This window comes from Astatotilapia calliptera, chromosome 23 (assembly GCF_900246225.1).
Source record: "Astatotilapia calliptera chromosome 23, fAstCal1.2, whole genome shotgun sequence".
NCBI classification, from domain to species: Eukaryota; Metazoa; Chordata; class Actinopteri; order Cichliformes; family Cichlidae; genus Astatotilapia; species Astatotilapia calliptera.
In genome coordinates this window covers 41,117,412-41,143,977 of record NC_039323.1, presented here as the reverse complement: position 1 = coordinate 41,143,977, position 26,566 = coordinate 41,117,412, and the positions used below count along the sequence as shown (strand labels likewise).

General features: G+C 40.2%; 1 protein-coding gene across 9 annotated transcripts in view; it reads right to left on the bottom strand.

The window, feature by feature from the left end:
• dmd (dystrophin) overlaps positions 1-26,566 on the bottom strand; it is a 287,948-nt gene that overhangs the window by 231,949 nt on the left and 29,433 nt on the right. Inside the window, exon 1 of one of the 9 annotated variants that reach the window (XM_026159174.1) lies at positions 25,326-25,400. The exons of the other annotated variants lie outside the window; for them this stretch is intronic. The gene's annotated coding sequence lies outside the window, so the exon portion shown is untranslated. Of the gene's footprint in view, positions 1-25,325; positions 25,401-26,566 lie in introns of those variants that run through there. 9 annotated transcript variants of the gene reach the window in all.

Sequence of the window (26,566 nt, the reverse complement as noted above, 5' to 3'; positions counted from 1 at the left end):
CTTTCACAGCTGCTGTAACAAGTTTGAATTTGCTGGCCATTTGGGGTCTTGCTGTGTGGCCTTTGCATGTTCTCCCTGCCTGTGTGGGTTTTCTCCGGGTACTCCGACTTCGTAATACAATCAAAAGAAAATCATGTTAAATGGCTGCTCCCAAGAATGAACAGCTGGGCAGTTTCCAGGACTTGGGCATGCCAAAGTAAAATTTTCAGAAGCCAAGATCTGAGCAAAAGAAACCCTAAAAAATGGCAGACTTAACACACTGTCTAGGGCTGACAGGCTGGCAACAGCCTTGGGGAAACCAGAAATTCACACCAGTGTGACTCCCCTGCTCCTCCTCCTCAAATCCAAAAGAAAATAGAGGGCTCTTACTTGCCTCCCTAACCCAAAGACTTTTGAAAAGATAATGGAGAAAAAGATTGGCAGAACGATTTGGAAGAGTTGGCTGGATTTTTGCAAAACAAATTGCTGGCAATGGACAGATGGAAGGATGGGTACTCCCTTGTGCAAGAGGATGTATGTTGCATCACAAAACACACAAAAAACCCCCACCTGATCAAATTTGTTTCACCAAGTCATCTATGCAAGAGAGCAAAGGAGACCAAACGAGTGGTGGCAGCTGTTTGGGTTGAAACGACAACTGTAGCCTGTAACTGCCACACTTCAACTTTATTCTCAAAATAGTATTTCAGCAAAATGTGGCACCTATGATATCAATTTCAAAATCCTGTGTCACCTTTTTCTCGAGTTATTTCATTTACAAGACTTTCAGAAAACTTGACCTTTGACCTTGAGGTCAAGGTTAGACCAATGCTATTTTTAGGAGATGCACCTATGGTATTGTCTTCGGCACCCACCCACCCCGTGGGGTGATGACAACACAGTATAACATTTATTGCCAAAATATTGTGACACACAAATAATTGGCCAAATGCAAATTTCCTTATGCTAAATGCATTACTGTTGAGAGAAAAGACATTGATTCTCCAGGTTTAGTTAAATTCCCATGTGTGTCTGAGTTAATACAAAGGAGACAGATGTTTAGTCTTTATACTACGTCTCAATACAGAGGTGATAAATGATATTGACTGTTAGTCTGCACTTGTTCCAGTCAATGTGCATTACAAAATATTCTAATAACAAGCTGTTTCTGACACGCGTACGGTTCTGACTATGGTTACAATTCCCTTCAAGCATACAACAGCTTGTGCCTTTGATTACTGCTCCAAGTCTTGTTACCATGGAGTGAAACCAACCCACAGGCTGTCAAGCAGCACAAAATAGGCAATCAAGATGGTTAAAGGGTGAAAGAAAACAATCACACAGGGGGGAAGCCTCAGCAGTGAGCACCATACAGTCAACAGTGTGTGTGCATGTTTTATTTATCTATATCTATATATCTATATATAGATATATAGATGATAGAGAGATAGATAAGTGTGTTAGACTTGAGTTTTGATGACACCATATCACAAATTTATTTATTTTTAAACATCTAGTGAGTTTTTTATATATAGTTTTGGACTAAGATTTTTAAACTGGGTATTTCTCTACATTATGACGGCCTACCTAATGTTTGTACCAAAGCAGCCCTTACCTGCTGAGGCATGTACAGGTTTACTGTGGTATAAGGCAGAGGAGGTTAACGAATTTTCTCTGGATATCTGATTGAAACCTGATGTGGTACTCCCACTCCCACTCCACGTATTCTCATTTGTGTATGGATGTCTTGGGGCTAAACCTGATGGCTAAACCAGCTGCACTGTGTTGAGAGAGGATGATGTTTTCTCTGGTTGCCATTCGCATTCTCTTTTGCATTCTCACTTTTTTCCACTTCCCAGATGATCAAACATGATCCCTCATAAATTGAGTCTGAAGGTTCAATTTCCTTCTGACGCGCAAATGCCTCGGAGTTCTCCTCTTCTCTGCTTTTGTCTCTAGTGACATACATAGAGAGCAATTAGGCAGAACAGTGATTTACATCTCAGCCTTTATATGCACCATAGCAGGGCAACATGGCAGCTTTACTGAAAAAACATCTACTCCTATTTTTAAAGAACTCTGTTTATTAGAATGCACGTTGGGAGACATAATTACACACTAATGAATGTGTTTATGAGTCTGTTTATTTCATTTGACTCTTTTCACCAAATAGCTATGTCAGTGGTAGGGTCAGTGTTACTTTGCTAATCACATAGTGTTGCTCTGAAGGAGGGTGTTGGAGAAAGCAGTGGGTGACTTGTAGGCAAGCGCTTGCAGTGACAGGAAATTACACCCATGCCGTTCCATATAACTCTGAGAGTACCACAGTGCTTAGGTACAACTGCAAATTATTCCTGCCTCTGACAGATCCGAGAAAAGAACCACGTTTCTGTGACCAGTCTTTTTTGTGTCTGTTTGGAGGAGCACTATTTCACTACAAACACTGATTATTGGATACTGAGAACTTTCAGAGCTACTAAGATTACTTGCAAGTGTGAAATCAAGGAATTCCAAGGAAACCTGGATTCTCTTCCAGTGACAGAAACTCAGCTAAACATGCATGAGTTTAGCCACTTTTCTGAACTTGTCCCACCATTCTGTTAGTATCTCAGCTCACCTTGGACAACGGGCTGGGGTGGAGGGTTAGCTCAAACACTGAGCCATGGCTCTGCATCACATGGACACACTTCTGCATCTCTGCCATTCAAGGACACTTTGTATGTTGTCTGTTTTATGTAATGTTCAATACTGAATTGTACATTTAGTCTTTTTCAAGTGTTATCATAAGCACCTTATCTTTATGGATTTGCTACTACTAGGTAGAACAAAAAAGGATAGACTCCAGGTGTCCTTTGATGGACTTCGAATCTTTGTCAAATTATCAGAAGGCTGTGAGAGCAGCAAAAACAAAGTAGTTGTCTAAGATTTTATTTAGCATCATTAACTCTGTTTGTTTCTCTACTCTTGTAGCATCAAAATCAATGTGTGAAAACATATTCTTCATTAACAGGATCACAGATATCAGGTCTCATATTATCCCTCCTTCTACTGACCTGAAATAGCCAGCCACTCGAACCCACATGATGTACTCTGATATAGGGCTGTGCGATATGACCAAAATCTCATATCCCGATATAAGACATCTATCGTCCCGATAACGATATAAATCACAAAAATGGAACATTTTCTGTCAAGTCTGTGAATCTCGGGCAGCTCGACTTGCGTGAAGTGTTTCCAGCTGCGCGTCGTGTAGCTGGAGTCGAGTGTTTTAACCAATGCATGAAACGATACATTTTTAGACATAAGTTGTAACGGCGCCGTTTTCTTTGTGAGTATTTATTACACGGCGTGCTGCGGGGAAAAGCCTGTTCTAACGTTTGAGTCTAAGGTTTATTTTTTAGCACCTGGCGGCTCTTTTTTACTTCTCATCCGTATATAATCTGCTCTTTCACGTGATTCTGTTTATTTTGAAAAGTCTCAACAGGATCTTGAGCTTTATTGTGAAAGGTTTATGTGGAACATAAACAAGCGGACACGCGATGCTGTTACCGTCGTTGTTGCTAACCACAACGCATGAAAATAGGCGCTTGTCCGTCCGTAGTGTGGTTGTATTAAATATAAGAGAAAGAGAGAACTTTAAGAAATGAATATAGCCACTACAGTGTCCATCAGAACCATGAACAAATATTGCTGTAAACAGTTTATTTTGTGACACCACGAAACAAACGACATCGTAAAATGAAACGACAGACGTTTTTATATCGTCATCCGATATATATCGTTATATCGAACAGCCCTACTCTGATATTGTTCCATCTCGCCTACTGAAGTATGTTTTTGACACAGCTATTGATGATATGCAGCACACTCATTCCCACAGTCTTCAGTCCGGAGTCGTCCCTGCTGATTTTAAATTTAAAAAAAGAGAACCTGGATCCAACAGTTTTGTCCAACTTCAGACCAACTACTAAATTTCCTTTTCTTCCTAAAATCCTGGAGAAAATTGTCCTTCAGCTTCAGAACTTTCTAGATCAAAATGGCACTAAAGCCATTTCAGTCCGGTCTTAAAGCGCACCACACTGAAACTGCTCTTATAAGTTTTAAACAGCCTTTTAACTTTTACTGATTTGTTAGATTCTGCTGTTTTAATACTATTAGACCTCAGTGCTGCCTTTGATACCATAGTATTCTCCTAGCTGGAGCACTGTGTCGGAATCAAAGGGGCTGCACTGAAATAGTTTAAATCTTACCCGTCCAGCAGAAGTTTCTTCTGTTAGACTGGGGGATACATCTCTCTCATCTATCTTGTTGGGTCAGCCAGGGGTCCATTCTTGGCTCAGACCTCTTCTCATTTCATTGTTATGCAGATGACTCACAGATTTACCTGCTACTAAAATGTAAACTTGAGTCCTTTGAAGGTACTACTGAACTGTCTGGAGAATGTTAAGCTGTGCAATAGATTAAATTTTCTTAACTTAAATGAACATAAAACGGAGTTCATTGTGTTTGGTCCGTGTTACCTCTACAAAGCTTTTAGAGATTTGTCAGAAAACACCCTGAAACTTTTTTCTTTGACAGTAATCCAACGTTTGACAGACAGATCAATGCTTTTATCAAAGTTTCTTTTATCTCTGACTACTTTGAGCTATCCATGTCTTCGTTTTTCTCTCGATTCGACTATTGTAATAGTCTTTATTCAAGTGTCAGTCTGTCATTGCTTCCCCAACTGCAGCTGGTCGAAAACGCTGCAGCAGTGTTACTAACTGGCAGATGCAAGTGAGACACCACATATCGCCCATTGACTTTAGGACTAATCACAGACTGCAGTGCAATCTTAAACTGTGGAAAAAAACTGCTTCTTCCCATAAGGACCTCCCCAACATTAGACATTTGAAACCCCACCGTTATTCTCTGGCTTTTAAATCAGAGTCAGAATATTTGTTATTTCTTACTCCAGAAACAAAGAGAAAACCTTTCTTACAATTCTGTCATGTTGTTCTTTAATATATCATTTGATTATTTTACATATACAGCACTTTGGTCAACAGCCATTGTTATATGTGCTATATAAATAAATTTCGACTTTCAGTACACAGGCTGTTGTTAAGCTCATTCATTTTACTTTCATTTTGCTACTTTAAGGTGAGAGGAGTAAAAATCCTTTTTGTCTTTAATGCTCTATACTTTGCTCAGTCTCCCTGTAACTTTCTGCCTTTAGTTCACCTTTCTTTAAACACTGAGTGTTGCTACATTTCACTCCCATTGTGTCACTCCCTACCTTCCCGCTCCATCTGTCTCTTACTCACCTCTTCGTCTCAGCTGAGAAATACTGTGGTGGGGCCTAAAATAACAGCACTCCTGCCAAAAGGGGAGAAGCTGCACTGCTGTAAGTTGCATCAATGTGAAATATCTCCACCACTTCAACTGTCTACACCAAGCTCTGTCAAGCCCTTTATGAAACCCATTCCTCGCTCTTCCTTCCTTCAGCTACTACTCTTTAGTTCCCATTCTACTTCTTTTGTTTCTCAGAGTGATCTTACATCTTTATCCCTGGTCTCTCTGTGTGGAGGAACATGGAACAATGGGTAATGACCATCACTCTGATTAGTCCTGACTGATTTAGTTGCATCTTAGCCTAAAACGATGTCTCTTCTTCCACAGAGCTCATCAACAGTCAAGTTTTTTTCCATACTGTAAATGAAATTTAATAGAATTTTTCAAATACATGAAAATATCACTTATCAATAATATATCAATATTTTTGTATACATTTTTTATCACTTAGTTTTTGTAATATATAAATATCAGTAAGAAGTTAAAGGGTTAACTTGGGAACCTTCCTGCAAAAAAGATGTTTTTGCTTTGAACAGAAACAAAGATGTGGGGTGAAAGCAACATCAACAGCGACATCAGCAGTAGGTCTTTCAGGTCAGCGCACTGGGAGCCATTTTGGATTAACAGACAAGAAGGTGGAATTTTCCACCTTTTGGAAGAGAAGGTGAACACTTTTTGTTTCAAACCAGACAGTTCTGGTATTTTTCTGGGGACTGTCCAATGTTTTTCATGGTGTCCGACTAAAAGACTGGCAGCGTTTGTTCTGTTCCTCCGAGCACTAAGACATTGGTCCTGAGGCTCAGTTGATGCCTTTCTACAGTTCTGTCCTGCTATTCCTCATGTAATAGCCTATGGTATCTCTACCAAACTGTGAGACTGTCCTTGGAGACACAAACCCTTCTCACAACTGCATCTATGGACCTGCCATCCTGGTAGAGCTTGAAACATGCTGTGTCCAAACATCTTTAGACATGCAGCTTCAGGTAAACATGTTCAGTGTGACTCTAAGTTTAGGGTAATCACTAGAGGTTGTTAATTCTGTTTCCTTTATGGATCATTAAAAGCCATTTAAGTAGATTTTATCATTTGAACACAATTGTTTAGGAGTTGTCATTGTGATATGTCATTCAGTTAATAAGGGGAAGGAAAAAAAGATTATCCACAAAGAAAGTGGACTAAGTTTCTAACATCCAGCAATGACGAAAGTCATGATTAATAAGTAAATTTAAGAAGAAATGAGGTAAACATTTTCTCCTCTTTGCATGGTTTGAATCTATGCTTTCCTTCATTCTCTCTTTTAAACTCTCATTTGTGCAACCCACCTTTTCCCCCATCTCCAACTCTGACACCTGAGAGCTCCATCCAAGTCTGTCTTCATCTTTACCACCACCATTGTTTAGACTAACCTATCATCACTGGAATTCCGTTCTGCAGTCTAATCGCCAAATACATTAATTTGTCAATAAACAAATTTCAGTTCTTCCAAGTCATCTCTCCTTATTGAAATTTGTAATCTAGAACAAATTCAGGTAGGAAAATATCCGTTTCTGCATAAAATTTTCATATGAACAATTTTTGCACAGATGTGTGCATATGGCCCTAGTAGATTAGGGCCATTATTGTAACTGCTAACATGATCTAACACCCATCCTGATCCCAGCAGCTGATCGATCAATTCCATTTCCCACTAATGAATCCAGTTCGGCTGCAGCTTTCTTTGAAAACTATGGGAGTGCCCCCCCCCCCCCAAGAAGGACATGGATTCCCCATTGATCCTCTACCTGATCACACGAGCCAAGGTGTGAAAACGGGTGTGGGTCACAAACAGCTAAGGTTTCAGGTGAACCCACTGTGAAACGTAGCCCCACCCTATCATGTGATTTCCTGAGGTCAAAAGGCCCAGGATGTGAGCGGGCATTAAGGCGTCTGGGAAGGATCTCAAAACTGGATCATTATAACAAATAACAGAGTTCTTTGAACAACACCAACTGTCTGCCATCTATAATCCAGTTTTGAGATCCCTTCCAAGACGCCTTAACGCCTGGGAGACAATCATAATGATGCATATCTTTTTCATTGTCTGCTTGACTACATTTTTTTCATTGCTGTAGCCAAACACAGAAAACAAAACATACTCAAGATATTTACAGGAAAAACTGGAATGATTCTTCATAGCACTTTTAGCAGTTTTTCATCAATGTAAAACATCAATGGTAAATGTCAGAGTTTTGCCGTTAGGCTCTTGGAATCAAAGAATGAGGACTTAACTCCAGATTAATCATTCTGAACTGATGTTCCACAGTCATACAAATAGAAATTGATCATTTAGGAAGCAGAGATGCCAATTTCTCTCAGAGCAAAGTGCAATGCAGACATGCTGCATGCTGCATTTGAGAAAGTTTAGCTAATGCAGCAAGAAGGTAATTTCACGACTTTTATCATTGATGTTGAAATGTTTTGATGAGGAAATGTTTCACATTGTAGAAAATTGTATTTTTTTTTCCCCTCAAGGAACTGCCTGCATACTCTTTCCACACAACTGGCCATCACTGCTTTTGTTACTTGCTGAAGATCAGGCCAGGTCTGCTGGGCTCGGCTCGGCATGCGCTAAGCTTTAACATCGCTGTGGGTTCTTGGCTAACATGCTAACACAAAAAGCCCAAGTTCTGTTAGCAATTTAATGAATTTGTTTCAGTCTTGGACACATTTTTCAATTCACCATCGTTCTCTTGCTCCTTTGTGCAGTAAAGATAAAAAATTATGTAAAAGCAGCATTTTTTTTAATCTGCCTGGCACACAAAACTGTAATTTAGTGCAATAATGTGTTACAGTACTGCTTTTACAATCACGCATTACTTTAACATTATAAGTCAGAAAAGATGAGGGGAAAAATATCAGTGGCCTTCACCTGTTTTGCTGATTCTCATTATTGCCTCTGTTGCACCTGTTATTAATTATATTAACACCAAAAGAGCTGAGAGTGTTTAACAACCCTATGCTACTTAACTCACCACATCAATATCCCAGATGTTTTACTGACTTTTCTTCCTACCCACTTGTGCTACAATCAGATCATTTCAGCTGTAAGTCATATATGATTTTACTGATATATGATTAACTGCCCAGTAAATAAACATGTCAACCTTCTCTCACCCCAACAGGTCATGATAGCTGCCCCTCCCTGAGCCTGGTTCTGAGGTTTCTTCCTGCTCGCTCATAGTTGTCATATGATTGTTGGGTTTCTCTGTGTATGTATTATTGTAAGGTCTACCTTGCAATATAAAGCGCCTAGAGGCGAGTGTAGTTGTAGTTTGGTGCTGTATAAATAAAATTGAATTGAACGTTTAAATCCCTGCCCTACCCCATAAACATTGGGTTTTGTTGCCTCAACCTAACCAAACGCCAAGTGTAAAAAAAAAAATTAAAAAAAAGACACTTAAAAGTAAAAAAACTACACAGCAAATGACAAAATTATAATTAAGGACAGAGCATTATTAAGCCTCACACAAACTATATCTAGGAACTTCCAAAGCTGACAAAGAACAGTGGAATTCTGAAGTATTGAGTATTTCAGGAATAGCTGCAAATGGAAAGCAACCCGGCCCCGGATAAGTGGAAGAAGATGGATGGATGCAAATGGAAATTCTCTTCAGGGATGAAGCAATGAGAGAAATCACCAACCAGCTGGTGAGCCTAGACAAAGACCAGACTGCTGTGAAAATGATCACAGCCATCTCCCTTGGAATACTATAGGACTATATAGATATGAAGTGTAGATATACACTTGCAACTTTCTCCTACAGTATGCGTCTCCTCCCACTTGTTCTCCCTTACAAGCAAAGACAAACACTCACTTCAGGGGTGTCTCCCACTGGGAAACTGAACATTGAACGGTTTCTTTTTCTGTCTCATACAAACAAAACATCCCAACAGACACTCTGATCTCAATTTGTTAACCTATAACTGAACTTACCAGTCCTTTTCTTCTCACTCACAACCCTGCTATGACCTCATAATAATCTTCTACACAGCAACACATGTGCATACCTCAGCAGCACACAGACACACACTCTGTGCTATTTTAAATTCCCACACTGGGTCTGTAATGATCTGGCAGGCACTGCATGCTCTGAATCCTTTAATAGTCCATTACTTAACACAGTCTCAGTGGAGTACTCTGTGTTCACGTGCTCGGTTGAAGTGCTTGAAAAAAATGCCAGATTCACCACAAACACATTAAGTTGGAAATATGTGCATTTTAAGGTTTTTCAAAACTAAACTTAGCATATACCTTTGTGACTTTTGGAAGAGCCCTACTAAAATTCAGCCTTTTTATGTGATGTAGCCTGATGAGAATAAAAAATGTAAAAAACAAATACACACATACATACATACCACTATCTGCTGGTTGGGTGGATCACTGCTTGGAGTGAAGTTCTGTCCACATATTATGGGCACCTTATTTTCTTATCCACCAGTCTTTATCTAATTATCTCAAACTCCTTCTGTAGCAGGACAACAAGGCCAAGTGCAAAATAACTAGTTCTGCAGAAGCTGGTAATGTTCCCAAAAGCAGCCTTGATCTAACATCATGGACACTTTGAAATATATGCTTGTATTACAGTGGCTTGCAAAAGTATTCGGCCCCCTTGAACCTTTCGACATTTTGTCACATTACAGCCACAAACATGAATCAATGTTATTGGAATTCCAGGTGAAAGACCAACACAAAGTGGTGCACACGTGAGAAGTGGAACGAACATCAGACACGATTCCAAACATTTTTACAAATCAATAACTGCAAAGTGGGGTGTGTGTAATTATTCAGCCCTCTTTAGTCTGAGTGCAGTCAGTTGCACATAGACGTTGCCTGATGAGTGCTAATGACTAAACAGAGTGCACCTGTGTGTAATCTAATGTCAGTACAACTACAGCTGCTCTGTGACGGCCTCAGAGGTTGTCTAAGAGAATATTGGGAGCAACAACACCATGAAGTCCAAAGAACACACCAGACAGGTCAGGGATAAAGTTATTGAGAAATTTAAAGCAGGCTTAGGCTACAAAAAGATTTCCCAAGCCTTGAACATCCCACGGAGCACTGTTCAAGCCATCATTCAGAAATGGAAGGAGTATGGCACAACTGTAAACCTACCAAGACAAGGCCGTCCACCTAAACTCACAGGCTGAACAAGGAGAGCGCTGATCAGAAATGCAGCCAAGAGGCCCATGGTGACTCTGGATGAGCTGCAGAGATCTACAGCTCAGGTGGGGGAATCTGTCCACAGGACAAATATTAGTCGTGCACTGCACAAAGTTGGCCTTTATGGCAGAGTGGCAAGAAGAAAGCCATTGTTAACAGAAACCATAAGAAGTCCCGTTTGCAGTTTGCCACAAGCCATGAGGGGGACACAGCAAACATGTGGAAGAAGCTGCTCTGGTCAGATGAGACCAAAATGCAAAACGCTATGTGTGGAAAACTAACACTGCACATCACTCTGAACACACCATCCCCACTGTCAGATATGGTGGTGGCAGCATCATGCTCTGGGGGGGGCTTCTCTTCAGCAGGGACAGGGAAGCTGGTCAGAGTTGATGGGAAGATGGATGGAGCCAAATACAGGAAGAAAACCTCTTGGAGTCTGCAAAAGACTTGAGACCGGGGGCGGAGGTTCAGCTTCCAGCAGGACATTGACCCTAAACATAAATAAATAAATAACTAATGAAAGAATAAAGTTACGTTGAAACCAAGCACACCATTGTTTTTCTTGTGACATTACCAATAAGTGTGATGTGTCACATGACCCTCTTTCTATTGAAAAAACAAAAGTTGTATCCAAGATGGCCGACTCCTAAATGGCCACCGTGGTCACCGCCCACCTTGAGGAGTTTGCCCCCTCACATATACTAATGTGCCACAAACAGGACTTTAATATCACCAACCATTCCCATGTTATTACGGTGTATCCATATAAATGTCCCACCCTGTATTTTGGGTAGGGACAAAGCTACTGAATTTTATTTTTCATAATTAAGGAGATACTATAGGGTCTGGTAGATCCATACTGCTTGACAGCCAAGATTGTCCTTTTATTTGATATGCCAGGCTAAGAGTTTGTATGAAGAATCTGCTTGATTCTTGACCACACAAGTCAAAGTCAAAATCTAAGCTTAGACTGTACTTTCCTAAAATGTCAGTTGTCGATGTCATTTTAGTGAAAAACAAAGGCTTATAAATTTGACTGCAGCACATTTAATCTGAACCAATGTGCTTCTTTGATCCTGAGTGTTTAGTGTTTAATTTCATTTTTTTTTACTGCAGGTAGCATTGTTGTGTGCATATGCCAATGATATTGCATGCCTAACTATGTTGCTAAGCTAGCCCCACTGAGTTGAGGTATTCCCTGGACAACTGGAGTTTCTTTTGGAGCCACATCCAGGCAGCATGACCTCTATTATTGAGACAGACACACTGTAACAGGGTAGAGATGCTCAGGCAGGCACTGTCTCTACACACAGAGACAAACAAGGAAGTTTATTTCTCCTGTCAGGAGCACATAACAAGCCATGAAGACAAAAGGAGATCACATTACAATAGCTGAGTTGTAATATTGGATTAGGTTAGTGTATGAGTATAAATGCAGAGAACAGAACACACACTGGCATGGCTGTAAAGATGTGCGAATGAGTCCCACAAGAAGCAAGGTACAGCACAAATGCTTCCAATAAGAAATGTTGGCTGTCAGCAACCACCAGCAAACAATCACATCAAGCTATCACCATCCTCCTGAAATCTCCCCTCTCAGACAGATTATCACAAACCATATCTGTCACAGGAAGGAACCCTGAACTCAGGGGAAAGGAAATGAAGAAGTAATTCATCCTGTCAGGGATAAACTAGGGGAGATCTCCTGGGGAGATCAGAGGATGAGGAGGTGGGTGCATATCCGTGACTTTTAGGAATGTCCTGTGACAGAAAAAATGTGATGCTTGGTTTAATATCAAACATGCAAATCTATTAAAAAACAAACAAACGAAAAACTCTACCCTTATCTGTCCTGACCGTTTACCTCTTTACTTGAACTGGATAGTGGGTAGTTTTTGCATACTGCATACAGTAAACAGGAAGTCTGCACTGGAGACATTTGGCTTCTTTTGGTGTTTGTTGACAACATGTACAACAATATACATCCATTCTCTTTTGTCTTCCACTTATCCTTTTTCAGGGTCACAGGAGAGCCTATCCCAGGCAGGATGCACCCTGGACAGGTAGCCAGTCTGACACAAAGATACAGACAACCATTTGGATAGGTTTCCAATTAACCTATCCCCACTAACTGCATGCCTTTGGGCTGTGGGAAGAAGCCGGAGAACCCACACAAACTCCACACAGAAAGACCCTGGCCTCATTGAACTCAGGACCTTCTTGCTGTGAGGCAATAGTGCTACTAGTGCTTTTTCTTCAAAAATAATCTATTCCAAAATAGTGTTATGAAAACATATTTGTCTCCTTCCCGATTTCTCATTTTAACTTAACTATCCCACAAACAAATTTCAACATTGCATAACCCGAGTAAATACAAGATGGAGTTTTAATTTCATTTATTACAGGAAAAAAAGGTGAAAAAGCAACTGTCCCCTAAACCTAATAACTGGTTTTGCCAACCTTGGTAAAAAAGAACTGCAATTAAGTATTTGTGATAACTGCCAATGAGCCTTTAGGACCAGAACGTTGCTGAATTGTTTTCAGCCACATTGGAGGGTTTCAAGGAGGAGCAGCCTATTCATCTCAAAGCATCTCAATTATTATGAGGTGTGTTTCGGATCACTGTCGACATGAAAAAGCAACTGCCCCCTAATCCTACTAAACATACCTTTGCTTCCCCTTTTGACTACCTATAAGAATAAGCTTCTTATACAGAACTTTGGTGAAAAAAAAGTCTGCCCTGCCTTCTCCTCCACCACCTTTACATTACACACCAGTTCACTACCACAGTGCCTCTTTCTATGTCTATGTCCCAGTGTTCTTCCTTCAGCAGTCTGCTTGAGAGTCCATTTCTATCACTTACTTTACACCCCCCCCCCCCCCCCATCCTCCACCCTTCACATTATAAACACACACGAAAATTCAGTCCATGGTCCAGCACTTACAAACACAAAGGAGCATTGCAAGTAGTGGCTCAGGGGCTAAAAGCATCCTCTTTAATAGGGAAAGCAAAATAGATGGTGCTGAGTGACGCAGATGTGGCTACTCCTGAACACCACACACACTCTATTAGATCCACAAACACACAAATGCTGGCAAATATTAACCAAAAAGTGTTCTTACATCACTAATGGACAACATTAGAGTTAGCTGAATATGCAGCAGCCTTGATCACAGTGAGAGGCACCAAAGTAATGTCACCCAGTCATATTTGGCCCCAAAACACTTGATGTCCTAAAAGCTTCCTGGATGAGAGGAGAGTTGTTAATATATGCATCATTTTCTATTGTTCAAGCCTTCCATTCCCTCTAGAAAAATACTGGCAGGGGCCAGTGGCCTCAGCTTCCTAATAGATACACCGATGGTATCAATTTCAAAGTTTTACGTCGTCTTGTTCTGAAGTTATCACATTCACACAATTTTCTCTGTCTTGGTTTCAGAGATGCTCTCTGCTTAGCGTGTTTGTAACCAGTGGTTATTTGAGTTACTGCTGGCTTCCTATCACTGTGAAGTAGTCAGGCTGTCCTCGTCTGAAATATTAAACAATGCCACGTTCAGTCATCTTTCTTCCTTATTCTGATGCTCAGTTTGAAATTCAACACTGTTTTGACCACATCTACATGCTTCGAGCTGCTGCTGGTACAAAAGGCTGATTGGATTGCTGTGATGAGCGGTGGAGCAAGCGTACTTAATCATTTTGCTGGACTATACAGCAGTCGGTGCTATGTTCTCAGACTGTATATACTGTTTTCTGATGCATATACTTTAACACATATTATTTTGCTTTTCTCCACTGCAGCAATTTTGTTTACCAAAAAACCTTGACATTTCGTTTTACTCTACATTAGACCTGCATTTTTGCAGAACTCTGTGCAGAGAAAAAAGAATAACCATTTTGATGAAATCTTTAAAGAGTGGTGAAAGACTTTTATTCATAAAACTGCAGAAGTGATTGAGGCGCTGGTGTTGGGATACCCGGGATGAACTGGAAAGCATGGCTGGCAAGGTCACCTGGAATATCCTAATGCTGCTGCAATCTGACTTCAGATAACAGCAAGACGATGGATGGACTGAAAATCTATTTAATTAAATCTAGGGTTAACAAGAACTAAATGGCACACAGCACCCCAGCTTCTTTTAAAATAGTGCATAGCATCTTAACTTTAGAGTGAAAGTTAGTCGCTGCGTACCAGCTACTACCTAGTCCAAGGACGTCCAGTTTATGAAGAGAGAAAAGTTTCATCTTTGAAGCAATTATTTATAACAGTAGACACCAAATGCATTTTAAAACCAATCCATCTAAATATTTAGAAAGACGAGCACACTGTATGAACAGTAATAAGTGACCTTTAAGAAAATTGCAGAAAAGTAATGAAGATGGAGTCAAAGGGTATCGGTTAGTTGGTTAGAACAGACAGACACAAAGTGAGAGAACGGTGCACGTAGGAGGATTTATACTCCTTGCCAATTACGGGTACACTGTGAGGGCTTCTGAGCCATGCCCTGGGACCAGGAGCCTTAGACTATACATTTTTAACTCTCATGCAGTAAAATCAATTCAGATCCCCAAAGAGTACAAAATACACTAGACCATAGAGATGTAGTGCAGTGCTGAGGCGTGTTTTCCATTTAAACAAACAGCCCACTTAGTTTGAATCATCTTCACATTGTTTTGGTATTAAATGAATTGGTTAAGTCATCTGATTGTTAAGAGCAGTAGAAGATGAGGAAGAAACTATGAAGCTCCATAACAATGATGTTAACGGAGGCAGTTCAAGTATTACACGCTATTAAATCCAACTACCATTTAAAGCTTGGTAGCTAAATGTTGTTACGATGATTATGTGAACAGATCACAACTGTAATGTTTCTGCATTTTATTTTCTAATTACAGTCGGAGTCAAAGTGGTTGTCTGCTGTAGATCAGTGCATTGTAACTTGTCAGGGTACAAATATTGTAAACATGTAAATATTCAAACCTTGGGTGTGACATTCTCAAATGGGAGATAATAAATCTTATTAATTACTAGCGGTGCGCGGATCGATACTGAAATATCGATTCTTCTGATACCAGTAAAACATGTTCTAGAATCGATTCTCATATTGAAAAATCTATATTTTAGTACTCTGGGTAAATTTGTAGTTTTCCCATTAAAAGGAACAGAGTGGAAAGAAACTATCATTGGGATCATCTAATTTGGAAGGAACTACTTCCTCTTACGCCTTTCATAGTCGTGTGCGAAATATGGCTGTATAAATGTGTCGCAGCCCCTGGCGTGCGCACTCACAACAATGGCTGAGCGTAAACTGAGTCATGTATGGACGTATTTTACCTCCACAAACAGCCAAGATGCGGTTTGTGATACATGTGGCAAGACAGTGAGGTGTTGTGGCAACACCAACACCTCAGAGTAAATCATATCACAGAATATGACGAGCTTATGTTGAGGCGAACTGAAGAGGAGGAGAGGTGCTGCTAGGGCGAGACAGACGTCTCTCGCTGAGTCCTTTAGTGCTGCAGGCAGGCAGCGTGCTCAAATAGCCACAACTTCAGGTTTTTCATTTCTATATGATTATTCTGCATTATTAAGCAATAAGAAACAAGTAGTCTGATGTCCTGTAATTATTATAAAGCTATATTATTATATTATTATTATTACAATTATATATTGTGTTGTGAAATGCAAAGAAACATTAACTTTTTGTACAAAGTATCGGTATTGTCGATACCTCCCTGAATTTTGCTTGGTATCGGATCGGAAAGGAAATCAGTGGTATCGCACATCACTATTAATTACAGCTCAGCTTTTCATTCTTTGGGAGCATACACCATTTTTAGAGATGAGTGCGTGAATGACTTTTGGAAATCACCATCGTGGGTTTTTTTTGTTTTGTTTTTTTTTTGGGGGGGGGGGGGGATGGGTGGAACTGTTAGGCTAATACAAGTGCTAGCTTGGTTTAGAATATGTAGCATTATTCACTGAAACTTGGCTAAAACAGTCTTAAAATCAAATGTAATTACTAAAAATGTGTCTCCTAACGTCCCAGCTACAGTTGAAAAAATGTCTATGAGCAGCTGGACAGCCTACTTTACCAACTGTATTTGATCAGCAACACCAGTATGTTGCCAGTCACCAAAAATGCATCACTAACTCAGAAAACCTAACAGATCTTTTGGTTTAATGTTTTGGTTTCTGCACCAAGATAACTTGGTTGTGTCGCACACATACAAACATATACCTCAGATTTATGTTTCTGTGTATTTTGCATTAAATCAGACAATATACGACCAGTGAACAAAAATTTCTGAGGAGTACTTCCTAGATTCAAATTGTTCCTGTATGAGGTGCTATTTGAAATACATTTATATTGTCAAAGCTTTCAATTAAAAATGAAAATGCCTTTACTGTAACGGTGTGGTTGGCATGTGGTGAGAAATGTGGATCCCAATGCAGACTCAGACTCATGGAAGATGTAACATAAAGCGCTCTGTGAATATTGATTATTAAAGTGATCAAAATGAAACAGTCCACAAGGCCAATGCAAACAGACTCAAGAGTAAGAGGGAACTCACAAGAAGAGGCAAACCGAGCTCTGACAGATCATTATCAGAACGCTGACAGAAACTGGCACCATATATACATAGCAAGGACAATCGAGGGAGAAGAAAAGTGGTGGGGAACAAGGAGCAGGAGAAACAATACAGAAGACGGGACACGGAGTGACAAATCAAAACAGAAAGTTACTCAACTGGAAAACATGTAAAGACAGAGCCTTAACAAGAAAACGCTAAGCTAGACTCCTTGAGCCTGGATCTGCCGTGGGTTTCTTCCTGTTAAAAGGGAGTTTTTCCTTCCCACTGTCACCAAAGTGCTGCTCACAGAGGGTCATATGATTGTTGGGGTTTTCTCTGTATGTATTATTGTAGGGTCTACCTTACAATATCAAGAGCCTTGAGGTGACTGTTGTATAAACAAAATTGAATTGAATGTAATTTAAGATCTGTAGACTGTAGACTTTAAGAGACTGTAGACCATTGTCAATCAATCTCCTCCGTGTCTCCTGTACAGTCCAGAATGCGTTCAGCTTGTCAAATTTACATAAATCTTCGATCTCTAGCAGCGTGACTCTGAAGTGCTGCACTGTATGTTTGTAAGTTTTCTCCCCAACAAACACAACAATGTCGATGAAGCGTTTTGCACCGTCAAAGGTACCTGCAGTAGCACCCAAAAGGCAGAGGAAGATGCTAACCATCGCACAGAAAGCTGGACTTCTGGACATGCTAAAGGAAGGTAGAAGTTACCGTATCTTTTGGACCATAAGGCGCACCGGATTATAGGACACATTGAGCGAAACAAAACAGTCAGATAAGTCAAACTTTACTCAACTCATTCTTCTTGCTTCCTCTACTTCCATGCCATTGATTCATTAATGTTGAATCCTCTATCAGCTGCTCTATTCCCATGTTCTGAAAACAGGGTTTGATCTTTGGTTTCATTCTATAATACTGGACTTATTTTTCTACATTTGAACTTTAAAAAGGATAAGCGGAAGCGAATGGATGGATGGATGGATGTTGCGTATGATATATTTTGATACATCGGCCGTTTTTGGCAAGTTTTTGTTAACAAGTTTGGTTAATTTTAGACCAAAAAAAAAAGAGTTTTGTCCATAACATTTTGAAATTATGGCAAGTACTGATCATGCTGATGAGATAGAGGTCTCAGAAACTCATGTATCAAATATGATACAAAGGGCATTATGGGGTTAAAGATAGTTTTCAGTCTGTTACAGTCGATGCACACTATAGTGTCTGTACAGCTGCCCTTTGTTAATGTGAAAAATGCCTGGGTCTATTGAAATACACGAGCAAGGTCCAAATATACCAGTTTGTCAGCAGCAGCTTGAGTAACTTACATGCTCTCGATATAATGTGTTCTGTTACTCATGATGAGAAGCCAAATTACATTATGTTGCAATTAAGAATTATGTGATGTTTCTTTCCATTAGTCTCCCTGCGATGCTTTATATTTCCATATGACGCCTTAGTCCTCTATCAGCCTCACTCTCCCCCAGCTCTGCATGTCCACACACATATACATGTGAGAAAAGACTTTAAGACTGCACTGGCAGGCAGCTGATTTCCATTTAGCTGGTAAAAATGCAATGTACTGCTAACCCCTCACTTCGAGTATTATTAACACTCAAAAATAATATGGTAGGGATGATGATATTCTTTCCAAAGCGAGTTCAAGTAGCTGCTTTTTAAAAGTATGTCAGTGTGTGTTTGTGCAGCTTCCCAGGTACACATTTGAATTTGCAACACTTGGTCAGCTCAGCTCCACTCACTTCATTATCCTCTTTGGACAAGGGCAGACATAATCGCCTTCTCAGTTTCTCCCATCATCTCCTCTCCACTCTTTTTTCCTCCCTCTGTCCCCCTCTTGCATCATCTTTCTCTCCTCTCCTTTTTAACCTTTCTACCTGCATCTTGTCCTATTTTTGTCGCCTCTGTTTTCTCCCACTCTCTCGCTCTATTCCTCTCTTAGACATTACACCCTTTTTTTTTCTCTCTCACTGTTTTGAACATGCTGTCTACCCTCAGTTTCACTGCCTGTGGATTGATTAGTGTAGTGTGCTGCTGGGTGACAGAACCCACTCATTATGTTTGGTTTTGATGGGTTAGGGGCAGGAAGTGGTGATGCTGTGTTGGGGTTGTTGAAAACGTCACCATCTAGACTTCCAATAAGCTGCAGGGCATGATTCTTCTTCTTCTGTCACTCTTCTGACTGCCTAATCTCCCTCTGTCATGCCATGAGGACCCGGTATGAATGAGCAAAGCTTAAAACAAGCATATGTGTTGAGAACAAGGAGGCTGATTCAAGAAACTGGAGATTTTTTTTTTTTGGCTTTAACTTGACAACTTCTCATCAAGCAGGAAGGATGCAGCTTCCAAATGGAGCCAATCAGTATCTCACTGTCACCTTATTTTAGAACAAATCCAAACAAAAGAGGGAAAGAAAAAGCAAACTATTCACTTGTTTCCATAATCCAGAAGAGGATGAATGCGAGAAGTCAGACACCAATACGTTAATCAGAAATGCATGAGGTGTTTTCATTAGGCAGTAAATGAGCTTCCTCGTGGCAGAGTAATTTGACAGTATTTCAGGAAACTCATCCGCCAAGAAAAGTGCAAAAAATTAACCATTTTCTTACACGCCACTTGGGTTTTTAAAGATCAAGCATACTATTTTTCAAAAAAGAAAGAGAGAGAAGGAGATTGCAGAATTTAACTCGTGCTTTTTAAATATTATAAATAAACAAAAACATTTTTGGTAAAAGACAATTTTTAAAAGGTCTGTTTCCTAGGACAACAACTGATGCCTAGAAGCTAAAATGTTCTTCCAAGATACTAAATACATTTGAATTCTTCTTCAGGCTTCAAAACTTCTATTTATGAATCAACAGCTCGTATGAGCCTTTGGGCCTCGGACTTCTGCTTGGACATTAGAGCAAACAGTTAATGACTTAATGGCACTATCTGTAGCGCACAGCCTCAGTGTCTCTCTCACACATGATTATGGCCTCAGTTGTGTCCAAAGTGTTGCTAGTATCTTCAACACTTTGTTCTGCCCTTTTTCTTCACTTATCAAAGCTCTGCAGCATAGGTACCTAGTGCCGTCGGCCCTTTTAGGCCCCCTTGCATTCAGTAGGAAAGACACATATACAATAACAAATACTGCACAAGCCCCATTAAAGAGACACGCAGAAGCCGGGGTTTGGTTAACTGGTGACTCTAAATTGTAGAGGGTGTGAATGATTGTCTGTGTTAGCCTGCAGCAGACTGGTGACCTATCCAGCTGCATCTCACCCTATGGAAAAACAAAACCAAGCGACAAACAAATTAAAAACAAAATAGCTGACATTGGTAAGATTAGAGGTGAATATTGGTTATTGTTAACTTTCAATTAATTGCCCATCCTTAGAAAGGAGTATTAAGGGGAGAGGGAGAAACGTTAAGAGCTGATGGTTGGATTCCTCCTCTTGTTTCTAGTTGCTGGGGGATTAACCAGCTTTCTGAATAGTGCAACACAAAGCAGATGGATGGAGGTCCAGCCAGCCAAGCAGGGCGATGGAAAAAAATAGAGCCATTAACAGCTTAGGAGTTATCTGTGTGTGAGTGTAAGTGTGTGTAAGAGGACAGGGCTGGGACAATGGGTGTCAAGGACCATAAACGCTATGTGTGGACAGGAAGCCTTTCACATCTGAGCTCTGAAAATATTTCAGTTGCCACATGGCATGTGACAAGTGAATATCGTGGACACAGATTGCAATGGTAGTCCTTATTTTGTTCAGCAGCATCAATAATGCTGAATGCTCTACAGGGTGGGCCATTTCTATGGATACAGCGTAATAACATGGGAATGGTTGGTGATATTAAAGTCCTGTTTGTGGCACATTAGTATATGTGAGGGGGCAAACTCCTCAAGATGGGTGGTGACCATGGTGGCCATTTAGGAGTCGGCCATCTTGGATACAACTTTTGTTTTTCCAACAGGAAGAGGGTCATGTGACACATCAAACTTATTGGTAATGTCACAAGAACAACAATGGTGTGCTTGGTTTCAACGTAACTTTATTCTTTCATGAGTTATTTACAAGTTTCTGACCACTTATAAAATGTGTTCAATGTGCTGCCCATTGTGTTGGATTGTCAATGCAACCCTCTTCTCCCACTCTTCACACACTGATAGCAACACCGCAGGAGAAATGCCAGCACAGGCATCCAGTATCCGTAGTTTCAGGTGCTGCACATCTCGTATCTTGAGATACGCGAGTAATTTTCTTTGAATTTGACTGGATTTATTTGGACTAATTGCAAGAACATAATTCAAAGGAATTGTGTGAGTTGCGATTTATTTTTATTTTGTAGTTTGCACAAACGATGTCCAGAGAACAGCCTATCTATGCTAACACAGAAAATAAATGGCTGCACCCATTAGACTCTTCTGTCATTCTAGGGGCTGCTACAGGTACACTGCACAAAGTAAATGAAACAATGAACAAGGAAGAATACTTCCAAATTCTTGAAATTCACCTCAAATCAACAGCTAGACAATTGAAATTGGGTCATAATTGGGTGCTCCAACAGCACAATGATCCTAAGCATCAGAACTGGCTTTGTAATGGATAAAGCAAAATAATGTTACGAAAAGTTGATAATTTGTGTTTGACCTTTCTTCATTCTCATCTCACGAGGCAAACTCTTGCATGGATGTCCAGACCGAGGGCGCTTGCTGGTAATTTTATATTTCTTGCATTTCTGAATAACGCACCAACAATTGGCACATTCTCAGCAAGATCACTGGTCTACAATCTTGTCCATAATGCTTTTGAAAGCTATTTGGTCTTGCCCATGATGGTGGTGAAAGGCTGGAATGGAGGAAGCTGATTCTGTGGACAGGTGTGCTTTACACACATAACAGGTTTAGATGGGGAGTAATTGATTAATGATTGACTGATTGTAATGTATGCGCCACACAGGCACACAGCCAATCTGTGAGTTGTCGGAGTCAAATACTTATTTCACTTAGTGACATGCAAATCAATTCATAACTTTTATATAATGGATTTTGGTTGATATTTATCCCTTTCCATTAAAATGAAACTGATTCAGCAGGGAACTAAATAATTGTCACCCCAATTGTACACTATTTGCAATAAGTTTAGCATGGCTGCAAGTGACTTGTGTAATCCATTCATACATGGCACCTTATTATCATTCTCGATACTTTCACCATGAGAATTGATTTCTTCCTTGTTGGGACTGGAGTATAAACCAGACTAAGAGAAAAATACTAAAAACCCTTTAACTCTTACAGTGTGGTAATACACTCAGAGTCATAACTGTGACTTGCTCTTAATGGAGCCTTACCCTTATGTTTACAATTACCGTAAGTCCCGGACTACAGAGTGCACCTGATTAAAAGCTGCATGCTCTGATTTTAGAAAGAAAATCAATTTTGCACTTGTACACGCCACACCGGATTTTAAGCCGTATGCGTTTCACTTGTAATATGAGATATGTGCACAGAAATATTACGCGTGAGGATTTTTAACGTTTAATTTAATCCCTAAGGTAACATAAACATGGTAACATAAACGTTATGGTAACATACAAAAATACATACTGCAAATGCTTCTTTTGCTCAAACAGCGCCTGTAACACGGCTACCTTTAAGTATACGTACGTATCAGTAACACACAAATTACGTTGCTTATGGTTCTTTTTAGGGAAAAGTGCACAAACAACATTACAACGTCTCTTAACAACCGGTAAAAATATATATACTACTTATCAATTTTATTGGTCTACTGTTACCAGGCAAAATGTTTTTGGCCGCATGAAAAAAAATATGCATTAGCCGCACGTCAGTATAAGCCGCAGTGTTCACAGTGTGGGGGGAAAGTAGCGGCTTATGACCCGAAAACTACAGTACTCTTTAAGAAGCAGTCTTCAAACAGAGTCTTTATATACAACATCACAAAACCGGGGTAATACAGACTAACACACGAGCACGAACAGAGAGGTCAGGCAAAGTGTTTAAATTCAGTTCTATCCACGGTATAAAAACTGAGCAGAAATGCCACATTTATGCAATGACACAGGTGCAGGATAACTTCCAGTTTACTGAAACGTCAACTACTGCGTCCACACACGAAGAATATGCTCTCATACAATGTCTTGCAAACAACCCAAGTTAAGACCTCTCATAAGAATAAAGACACATTTTTATTGAATGTGTTTTTATTCCTGTGAGTGATGAGAGTGATGAGGAAAGTACTTCATTATATCCAATCATCCATTTTTTTTTTTAGCTGATCCAATTCAGAGTCACAGAGGGCTGGAGCCTATTTGTAAACAGACTTGTTCCTAATAATGGTCTTCTGCTCTACCTGTGCACTCAGTATACAAATATATAACTTTTCTCATTCATCCATTCACACAGGCACTTTTTTTCTATGCTTAAGTGATTTCTATCACTTTTTCACATTCCTGTGGATGCACCAGAAAGCAGCTTGCTGTTAGTACCTTTGCCAGGGATTTTTGGCATGCAGACTGGAGCATTCAGGGATTGAACCACCAACTTTCCAATGAGTAGATGACCTGCTCTACTTCCTGAGGAAAACATGCTATAGAAGAATTATTTACCATTACCATCACCTTGAATAAATTTACAACTACTCTTGTTATTACACATAGTGTGTGTTTAAAATATGTTGCTAATCTTTTGCTAATCCTGATCTATTTTTATACATTTTTCTATGACTTGAGAATGAAAGGAGAGTATGATATGATGATCTCTCTTTCCTTTTATCACAAGATGATGGATCCATTACCAAACACTGCTCCTGGATGTTATCATAGTCACGTTTTCTTAAAAACACTTTTAGAAATTCAGACCTTATGTGAGACCATATAAATTGTTCTAGCTTATATTATCCTCTGACACAAACTGTATGTACATACTGGTTGTAGAACTGCTATTTTACCAATAGCAGCTCTACAACCAGTGTGCACATTTTGGTTAAGTTAACCAAAAAAATAACTTGGTTGGAGTTCATATGGATAAGTTATTAGAGCTGCCAATAGTGTGGAACAGCCATAGTTAAAAGGAACAGCTTGAAAGAGGAATTTAACAGTAGTGATTACAGTTTAATGTGTTGGCACCCTAGCCCTAAACCTAACCTCCTGACAAAAGGGCATTCTGGTCTAACAGTAAAACGTAAAAGTGTGCTGTAACGACAAATCATTTTTTGTGGGATGCTGATCTTGCATTGTAATAAATTTATCAATGAGTCTTGCCATTTTTAAATTGACCCAATCTTACAACCCTAGTCTTAGAAACTTTACACCAGCAATACAAGAATATATTTCTTGTTGAGACGGCAGCAATGAAAAATGCTCAGCCTGGGGCTTTACAACTTCACTAACCAGTGGTTGAGATCTAAATGGCTCTCTCCATCTTTTAAATACAGTCCACAGTTTTAACCCTCTCTACTATATCTCAGTATGTGTCATGGATATATGTTACTCGTGTATATTTAAGCCTGCCTTAACATGTACTTAAATATGATATCCCTATAATATGCCTGCACCTCTGAAATACCAAATATCCCTCATATATCATGAGTCCCTACAGTATTAAACTGGCTGCTCAGAGATTTAGAAATCGATTTAGCTCCAGTAAATACAAATAATAATTCTGCCCAGTATAATTTCAAATGTGCTCCTTTGGTGAAGAATCAAATCCATTTCAATCGTTATTTGTAAAGAAAAGCAGTCTCGAAGTCAGCTGAATTACCTCACATAAAGCCTAATCAAACAGGAGATTAACCCAGGGAAGTGGAGGTGGACGATACTATAGGCGAGACAAGACACACACACATGCGCACGCACGCACAGTTGAGTCTAGATGTCCTCCGTTGCTAAGGGTTTCCAGTTTGCACCCCATCCACATTTAATTAAATTACATATTATGAATCTGTGCTCCCGACAAACCCAACCACAACACATGTATGTCGTATTATAGTATTAACAGACCACTTAACAATAATCCCCAGCAAACACAAGGCATGCATGCGCAGATACGCAGACACATCATGCTGAGGAATGTCGTATCTCTCGGATACCACCGCCTGTTGTTACATAGAGTTTACTACTCAACAGCATGAAGACAGCGAGCAGCAAAAAACCCCATCAAACTCTGCGGAATACCAATATTTCATCAAGAAGCGTGCACAGTACCTAGCGTGCACCCAGTGCTCAGTTGACAGGCACGTCTGCTGGACTTCTTCAAATAAAACACGTTGCACCTAAACGGTAGGACGACACACCTTTAAGTGAGAATTTCCAACCTGCCTCACCCATCCCCGCGGAGCATCTTACCTGAGAACGACACATTTTAGCCCGTCGTCATCTTAGCAGCTGTTAATCCCGCTGAGGCAACCGGGTATGAGCCGCTATGTAGCTCAGCACAGGTGAAAGGCGGAGGTCCTCTTCAAATTTCCCAAACCGCTTAACCGAGCCTGTTATTATCCAGGTACCCGTGTAATCACCTCTGACGTAGGTGTGCCAGCATCTGCGTCTTTTTATTAGTAGTATTATTATTTTCTGTGCTGTTAAGCTTTGCAGGAGGACTACAGTGAAGAAGTGCGCGCTAGTGTATCCTGTCGATCAGCGACAGTCCCGGTGATTTACCCGTTCCTTGACAGCTTCCCCGTGTCACTAACAGTGGCCGAGACTCCTCCTCTCTCACCGTCTGGCGTGGTCCGGTATATAACGGAGTCTCTTTCTGCCTGCCTCTCTCTCTCTCTGCTCGTCGGAAGGTAGTTTTTCCTAGGAGAATGAGGCTAGGAAACTTCACCAAGTTGTACCACATAATGATGTAATGAGGTGAAGGTGAGTAAATTTCACCTGCAGACAACATTCCATGAGCATGCGTACTGTATGTAACATGTAAATCTGCGCCACCTGGCTAAATGCCATGTAAAAGTTGTGTATTCCCAAGGTTTCCTGTTTCTCAGTCAGCAGATGTTAGACAAAAAATATGAGAAATGACCACTTTATTCACCTCTTCCACTGGCATTTTGTGCGCACCCGAGGGTTTGTTAGCTGAATGGTCAACTGGTTGGTAGGCAGCTTACTGTCGTGATGGATGGTGTTAAGGTTTTGCTTAAAAGGACAGAGGCTTGCATTACCCTGTTTGTATTTTGACAGCTAACAGCTCTAATAATCAGCCACAGTTAGTTTTGATTTCTTCTTCACATTCTGTGAGGATGGGTGCGTACATGTCTTCAAACTATTTCAAAATCTCAAAATGAAGTAGTCAAATGCAAGGTGTTTGTTTGTTCTTTCACAGGCTGACCCTCTGCTCCCTAGACTCCTGATTCATGTGTTCACAGGTCTCTGTGACTTTGACTTTGACTCTTTCTGTGACCGGCCCGGCAGCTCTCTGCATTCTGAAACATCAGGGAGAGGAAAATTCC